This window comes from Magnolia sinica, chromosome 2, assembly GCF_029962835.1.
Source record: "Magnolia sinica isolate HGM2019 chromosome 2, MsV1, whole genome shotgun sequence".
NCBI lineage: Eukaryota > Viridiplantae > Streptophyta > Magnoliopsida > Magnoliales > Magnoliaceae > Magnolia > Magnolia sinica.
Window position 1 is genome coordinate 138,703,000 of NC_080574.1, and position 9,369 is coordinate 138,712,368.

A 9,369-nucleotide genomic window follows, 5' to 3' on the forward strand; every position below is an offset into this window, starting at 1 on the left:
AAAGTTTAATTATCAATACTGCTCTAGGCTTATGTGATTACCAATTTTGTTTTTTTTTCCTTTTTATTGTTTGCTTGTTATAAATGGATTTTGCTTCATCTACACTTAGGATGCATTTGGTTTTCCAATTTCCTTTGTAATGCAAAGTAAATGATCCATCATTATCATTTCATGGCATTTGTTTTTGGTACTTTGTGGCCCAGTGAGGAGCTAAGTCTACCCAGCAGTGCTGAATATCCTCCTTGCTCTTTGTCTAAGATTGGACTAAAGGTGCCAAACCAGGCACCCATTGCATCCTTTTTTGTTTTTCTTTTGGCTAAGAAGCCCGTAGATTGTACGCCAGCCATATGTAGCTTGAACTGTGATGGCTATAATGCTTAGCTATTGCTGATTCCCAAGACGCCTTTGGTTCTAACAGCCCACCCAAGCGAGACTGACTATATCCATGTGAATCATGTCCCCTATCTCTATGAATATGAAGGAATTAAATTGATTGATCACTAATATTGGAATCAAAGGTGCAGAGTCAAAATGGGATTCTAACCTAACGCCGATCCAATGGATCCACTCGTAACGACGTTCCTATATTCTTTCTGGTGGAATCGGGAAGCATTAATCACAAGCAAGATACACAGTTACCCCATGGGAAGTCTTAAGGGGATGTTACTAATGGAACATGTAAGACATATTTGGTTTTCCAATTTCCTTTGTAATGCAAAGTAAATGAGACATTACTATCATTTCATAGTGCTTGTCCAAAAAAAGGAATTATAATTCATAAATCGAAAGTCAAATACATTTGTAAAGGAAATCAAAATAAAAAACAAAATAAAATAAAAATAAAAATAAAAATTGTAATCATTATATATTTACTTATAAAATTATTATTTTCATGGTGATTTATGAGAGAAATAAACAATGGTAGCAAACTCATCATTACAGTCAAATATATGTAGTGATGTCCCACAGGATTATAATAGTAATCATTACCATTTCCGGGTTGTAATTGGAAAACCAAGCACCCCCTTGAATGTCTTGTTTTTGAGCCAGTAGATCTATCTAACTAGTGTGTCCCACCTGATAGAAAGATCAGGTCTTGCACACATGTTCCATATTATCAGGGGTGAGGAAAGTTCCACATGCGTGTGGGTTTTCAAACCTTGTCGTTTAGGGTAGATAAATGAGAAGGGACGTTACTTTGCAGCTGCGAATTTGCATTCCCGTAACACAAGCACCACCACACACGTGACGACATTCACACGTGCAAGAATCCTTTTTGCATTCATCTATCGGCCACAGGGCAAATGTATCTCAACATAGAAGTGTTGCTGGCCTTGTTGGTATTCAATTCACACACGTGGCCACACGTGAAGTAAATGATCAAATTTTAATCATGCATGTACGAGTATAAATATGTTGTGCTTGGCAGAATTGTATTCTTGACTCGAACAAAATATATTGTGACTTCAAGCGCTGAAATAGTCATATTAGGACGTTATCTGTGAAGATTACTTTGACTACATAGCTACCAATTGACAAGGAATTAGGCCATTTGTGAAGGGAATGGTTACTCCTTCGAATATATTCTTTTTACCTTGAAGATGGATTTTTATCATAACAATCATAGCTTGGCAACGTTAGTCAAGAAAATAAATATCTAAAAAGAAAATAAAAAATATCATGTCAAGTGCCAATTTTATTAATCTAAAGATGGATGCAATACAATTGGAAGAAAAGTAAAAGAAAGCAGTGAATTATCAATGGCAATTTGAGCGGGCGAGACAGCATAGACGATTGATAGATTTTTAGACCCAAATGGTCATGAGACGGTCGCCAAAACCTGAATGGTTGTACTTGATTGGCAGATACAACCAAGAAAATCACTAAGTAAAAACTTAGGGATTTCCAACGATAGGGTTGTGGATGGTAAACTAAACTTAATCCGACTTGTTGTAATGGTGTACTGAACAGAAGTGAAGAAACTAAGTAATCTATGCTAATCAATCTAGACTTGCTGCAACATGGTGATGGATAGAAGTAGAGAGGTTAAATTAAACTAGGTTAAAATAAGATAGGCATCGACGTGGGATGAATAATTGATGGGCAATTGTGACTTGGAACAACATTTGTTGTGTTCTACGGCCCGAAACTCTTCCATGGTACTTTTAGATTGTGGGACCTATGGTTATGCATAGCAATTTGATCTGACATATAAAATGACTAGTGAGATTAGTGATGGGCACCATCTATAATAAAGCTCATGTACACACCACACATGTACCAACATTTTGTAAGAATCCCGAAATCCAATCGATCCATAACAAAGGCACCACTATCTTGATTTCTTACGTTTGGAATGAGGTTGGTCCACTGGTTATGTGGGCCACAAATTGCAAATCAAATGTACCTCTAAAGAACTTGGCCCAAGTTTTCTAACCCATCACCTATTTCCAATGTTGGGGCCCGCATGCTGAGTGGACCAGGTATATTCTTGGGAAAACATGTAAAAGCTAGGACCACCCTGATGCATGGATGGATATTGCACCTCTGTGCCATGCTGGCATGCGTGTGGTGTGTACATAAGCTTTTAATGTCAGCGTGCGTGGGCTTAGTAAAGCTCTGGACAGCCTTTCATATATGACCTATGTCCGATAGGTATTGAACAATGTAATGTGTCTAAGTTTCTGATAAAAACAATCAAGAGCCCACAAAATGCAATTCTGGATGTCGGAAAACATTTTCTAAATACTTGTGTCCTTTAATATGAACTCTTATCAGTTCCATCCAAATGTAATTCTTGTCTATCACAAGCCCCTTGATTCTAAACACTGAAGAGAGAACAAATGATTAAAGCATGTTCCACGCCATACAGCAGGACACCTGGAATTTTTTTTCCCTTTTAATTAAGAATTTTCTCTAGGTACTTGATAAGGGTCTGTGGTATGTCACCGTCTGGAATATAACAATTCTCATATATTAATAAAAGGCACTTAGCCTAATTATTTTGTAACATACTGCGTGTGAGCACTTCATCTATTCATGAACAGAATCCAAAATACAACTCTCCAATGGAAGCAACGATTAGAGAACAGCAAAAGCCCTCCACGAAGAATCATTAATTTTTCATGCCTCGTAGTGGCTACCTAATGCCACTTGCTTTTCATGATCAAACCCATAACGCCAATCATAATTATATGTGACAGTTAATGCCCAACTACCAATAGAAATGTCAGAACATTTTCCAAAATTCTCAATTAAAGTAATACATATTGTCTCAAACAAAAATGACAACTCCATTGAGAAAATTAACATTTCTCTACAACATCACCCAAAATGTATTATGATGATTTGGGGTGAGAGTGTCTTCACAAGTTTTTGTTGCAAACATGAATCTCATTACATCAAGATAATTGTATTCTTATCTACTTGTGAATGGTGCATTGCCAACTCTTTATATACTAAGAGTATAATATTTGAGTGGCACTTTTGGCACATCTCTGGTGCAAAAAATGATAACTCTTAATGGGAACATTCCTACGCTTTCAAGAAGACTTCATTGTTATTGTTGATTTTACAGGCGGTGATGTTGACCATCCCTATAACAATAGTATTCACCCTCAAGAGATCTTCATATTTTCTCTATTCACTGAGGGATCCGCGGTCGCTATATGCTTGGACTGCCCACAGCCTTTGTTACCATTCTTGCTTAGGCTAAGGCCACCATTGTAGCCGAGGCTACTCAATGGCTAAGGATGTTCCTAATGTGGGTATTGGCACAACGGCACAACCCGTTGTTAAGGCAGCATCCACAACTAGGACCACCTCATTGGACAAGGCCCTCGCTTGGGCTGGTGTTACATCACTAAAGCTCGCCTTCACCTATGAGTCGGCAACCCGGGTCAATTCCCGTGCAATAGCCAGAACCCCGATCCTCGTCGTTAAACCTAAAAAGACTCCCCTTCGGGCCTCAGTTGCTTCAACAAACATGGCTTTTATTTTCTTCATTAGATTCATTTCTCCCTTCTTTTGGACTATAATCTGCTAGTCTTAGGAGACTTATGCTCATTGTATCCAACAATGCCTTGGGCGGATCCACTTCTGCCCCCGCTCGCCAATCGATGCATCATCAATCACGCGTCCCGTGCATTGAGGGTCCCATCACAAGGGGTTTGATTTGCAACCTTCTTAACGAGGCCCCCTTGTCGATCTTTCAACAATTGGTTATCCAGACATGGCCACAATATACATCATCGACACAAAAGTTTCATCTTCTCTCGCCAAAGAACTCATCTGTGTCCACTACTTTATACAGTTCACCAGCTGCAACTTTTTCATCTAGGTAATCTTCATCCGTATTAGCTCTTGTTATCAGTTCACTCATTGATCTCTTCACCCTATTTGCATAATCGGACTGTAATCATTTATGAGACCTATAATCGGACCATAATCATTTTCGGGACTTATAATCGCACCGTAATCATTCTCGGGACCTCTAATCAAACCATAATTGTTTTGGGGACTAGCAATCGTACTGTAATCATTCCGGGAACCTATCATCTGACCTTAATTGTTTCTGAGACCAATAATCAGACCGTAATTATTTCTGGAACCTATAATCGAACTATAATCATTCCTAAAACTTATAATCACACAACAATCATTCGTAGAAACTATAATTGAACCGTAGTTGTTCCCGAGACATGTAATCAAATCCTAATCATTCGTATAACGTACAATCAAATCACAATCATTCATGGGACCTATAATTGGATCATAATCATTCCTGAGACCTATAATCTGGTTGTAATCATTCATTATACCTCTAATCACACCCTAATTATTCTTAGGACCTATAATCGAACTGTAATAATTTTTGTAACTTATAATCATACGATAATATTTTATATAGCTTATAATTGGACTATAATCGTTCTACGACTTATAATCGAATTATAACTGATCTCATAACATCTAATCAAATTATAATCATTCACGAGACCTATAATTGGACCGTTATCATTTACAGGACCTATAATTGGAGCATAATCGTTCATAGGACCTGTAATTAAATTGTAATATTTATATGATCTATAATTACACTGTAATCATTTACAGGACCTATAGTCAGATCGTCATCATTATCGAGACTTGTAATTATACCGTAATCGTTCCTGCGACTTATAATCGAATTGTAATCATTTCCGGGACCTATACTCAAATCGTAATCATTCTCGAGACCTTTAATTGGATATAACCATTCTATGGACTTGTAACCGCACCATATCATTTTTGGGACCTATAATCGGACAATAATCGTTACTATGACTTATAATTTGAGTATAATCGTTCCTATGACTTATTATTGGACTACGATCGTTCCTGCGACTTATAATCAAATCGTAACTGATCTCGGGGCATCTAATCGGACTGTAATCATTCTTGGGAACTAATTAGATTGTAATCATTCATATAACTAATAATCATACTGTAATCATTCTCGAGATTTATAATTTAACCGCAACTATTCATAAGGCCTCTACTCGAACCGTAATCGTTTTCGGCACCTATAATCAAATCATAATCATTCTTAGAACCTAATTGCACTACAATCGTTCACATGACTTATAATCTAATCACAATTATTCTTAAGGCGTATAATTGGACAATAATTATTTCTGAGACATATAATCGTATTATAATTATTTATGCAACATATAATCATATTGTAATCATCACCGAAACCTATAATCGCAATATAATCATTCACGGGACCTATAGTTGGGGCATAATCATTCCCGAAACTTATAATCGGATTGTAATTATTCGTATGATCAGATAACAATCGTCCCTGAGAACTCTAATCGCTCTGTACTCGTTCCTACGACGTATAATCGGACCGGAATCGTTTCTATTACATATAATCAAACGATAATTGTTCTTAGGACATATAATCAGGTTGTAATCATTCTTATAACATATAATTGGACTGTAACCGATCCCGTAACCTCTAATCAAACTGCAATCATTCTCGGGACCTATAATCGCACCGTAATTATTCACTAGACTTATAATCGAATTGTAATCGTTTTTTAAACTTATTATCAGACCGTAATCATTTCATGGATATATAATTGGATGATAATCATTTTTATAACCTATAATCGCACCATAATCATTCTCATAACCTATTGTCGGACCGTAATACTCCCGGTACCTTTAATCGAACTGTAATTATTCTCGGGGTTTATAATCGGACGATAATCATTATTAAGACTTCTAATTGCACCGTAATCATTCGTGAGACCTTTAATCGGTTCGTAATCATTCTCGGGACCTATAATCAGACTATAATCGTACTTGGGACTTGTAATCGTACTGTTATCTTTCTTGGGTCCTATAATCAAACAATAATCATTGTCCTGACCTATAATCAGACAATAATTATTCTCGGGACCTCTAATCATACCTAATTATTTCCTAAACTTATATTCAGACTATAACCATTCCTGTGACATGTAATCGAATGGTAATCATTCATGAAGTCTTTAAACGAACCGTAATCGTTCCTGTGACTTATAATCAAATCGTAATCGATTATGAGACGTATAATCGAACCGTAATCTTTCTTAAAACTTATAATTACACCGTAATCGTTTCCAAAACTTATAATCGGACCATAATCGTCACGGGGACCTATAATCATATCGTATTTGTTCCCGGGACGTGAAATCGGATTGTAATCGATTTTAGGACCTATAATCTCATCTTAATCATTATAGGGACCTATAGTCGGACCTTATTTGTTCTCGGAACCTATAATCAGATCGTAATGATTCTCGAGACGTCTAGTTAGACCGTAATCGTTCATGGGAGATATAATCGGACTATAATTGTACCCGGAACATTTAAGTATACCGTAATCGTTCTCTGAACCTATAGTAGGACCGTAATCGTTAACAGGACATGTAATCAGATCATAAATGTACTCAGGACCTATAATTAGAATATAATCATTCTTAGGACCTGTAATCAGACTGTAATCATTCCTACATCATTTAATTGTATTGTAATAATTTTTGGAACCTAAATTGAATCATAATTGTTCCCATAATTTATAATCGGTTCATAATTGATCCCGTGACCTTTAATCATACTGTAATCATTATGGGAACAAGTAATCGCACTGTAATTATTCTTATAACTTTTAATCGGTCCTTAATCATTGTCGAGATCTATAATCGTACTGTAATCATTCGTAGGACTTATAATTAGACTGTAATCATTCTTGGGACCTATAATTACACTGTAATCATTCTCCAAATGTATCATCGGATCGTAATCGGTCTTGAGACCTGTAATCCTATCGTAATCATTTCTGAAACTTATAATCAAACGATAATCATTGTTGATACCTATAATTGGACCGTAATCATTTTTGAGAACTATAATTAGGTAATAATCATTTTTGGAACCAATAATCGGACAATATTCATTTTCGAGACTTATAATTGCACCGTGATCATTCCTGAGACTTAAACCGAACTGTAATAGTGTTTATTTCTCAGGACTTATAATCGTACCGTAATCATTCCTCATACCTTTAGTCGGAGTATAATCATTTTCAGGAGTTTTAATCATATTGTAACTATTCTTGAGACCTTTAATCAAACCGTTATCGTTTTCGAAACCTCTAATCAGCCTGTAATCATTCCCAAAACTTATAATCACATCGTAATCATTTTTGAGACAATAATCGAACCGTAATAGTTCCTGAGACTTATAATATGACTGTAATCATTCATAAGACCTATAATTAGATTGTAATTATTCATGTGTCCTATAATCATATGGGACTTATAATCGCACCATAATTGTTCTCGGTACCTATAATTTAACTGTAACTATTCTTATGACCTATAATTGAAAGGTAATCATTTCTAGAAATTATAATCGCACTGTAATCATTCTTATCACATATAATCAAATAGTAATCGTTCCTAGGACCAGTAATCGAACTGTAATAGTTTTTTAGACCACTAATCGAATATTAATTATTTTCAAGACTTCTGATCGCACTGAAATTATTGCCGGGACCTGTAATCAGACCATAATTATCTTGGGACCTATAGACTAATTGTAATTGTTCTTGAGTCTTAAAATCGCACCATAATCGTTTTTGAGACCTATAATAAGACCATAATCGTTTTCTGAACCTATAATCATACCATAATAATTTTTGAGATTTATAATCAAACGATAATCATTCTTTCGACCTATAATCGAACGGTAATCATTCTTTGAACTTATAGTCAAACTATAATTGTTCTAAGGACTTATAATCAAACCGTAATCATTCTCATGAACCACAATTGAACGTATTCATCTCCGAGTATAATCGTATTGTAATTATTCTCGGTACTTATAGGGGGTATTCGTTGTCTTATTTATAATTGAAAATAGAAGTAAATAAATAATCATTATTTTTCATGTGAAATACATGGTTGTCGACCATACACAGTGACCTTTGATTTGACTTGACACTAATACTAAGGAAAAAGTTCAAAATTTTGTGGGGCACACCCTGATATATATGTATGATCCAAGTCATCCATTCATTTTAACAACTCATTTTAGGGCATGAACCCAAAATCGAGGCAAATCCAAAGAGCAAGTGGACCACAACATAAGAAACAGGGGGAGTAAACACCCACCATAAAAAACTTCTTGTGGGCCATAGAAGTTTTGCATCATGCTGATATTTGTGTTTTCCCTTCATCTGTGTCTATGTGATCATATGGTTAAGTTGGATCACAGATACACATCAGTGTGGGACCCACGAATGGCTTCACATTTCAATAATGGACGTCAATGATATGCAGTGTGGTCCACTTGAGCTTATAATCTGCCTAATTTTTTGGCACAAGCCCTAAAATGATATGATAAAATAGATAGATGGTGTGGATCGATCACATACATCATGATGGGACCCATAAATTTCACTCACTCGTTTTCACCCACTTTTTTCAAAAAGTAAATTCTGAAAATCGATGCATAATTACCCTCTCTATTTCCTCTTTTCCAAACAATGGGAATAGGTTATAATTACCTATTTACCACCATTTACAATGGTAAATGGGAAAACAAACAGGCCCATAATCGTACCGTAATCATTCTCATGACCTATAGTCAAATCGTAGTTGTTTCCAAGACCTATAATCATTATACGAACCTCTAATTGGACCATAATCATTTTTAGACCTGTAATCGAATTGTAATCATTCTTAGAACATATAATCACATTGTAATCGTTCTTCAGATTTATAATCGGACTATAATTGTTCTTGGGACCTGTAATCGAATCGTAATCGT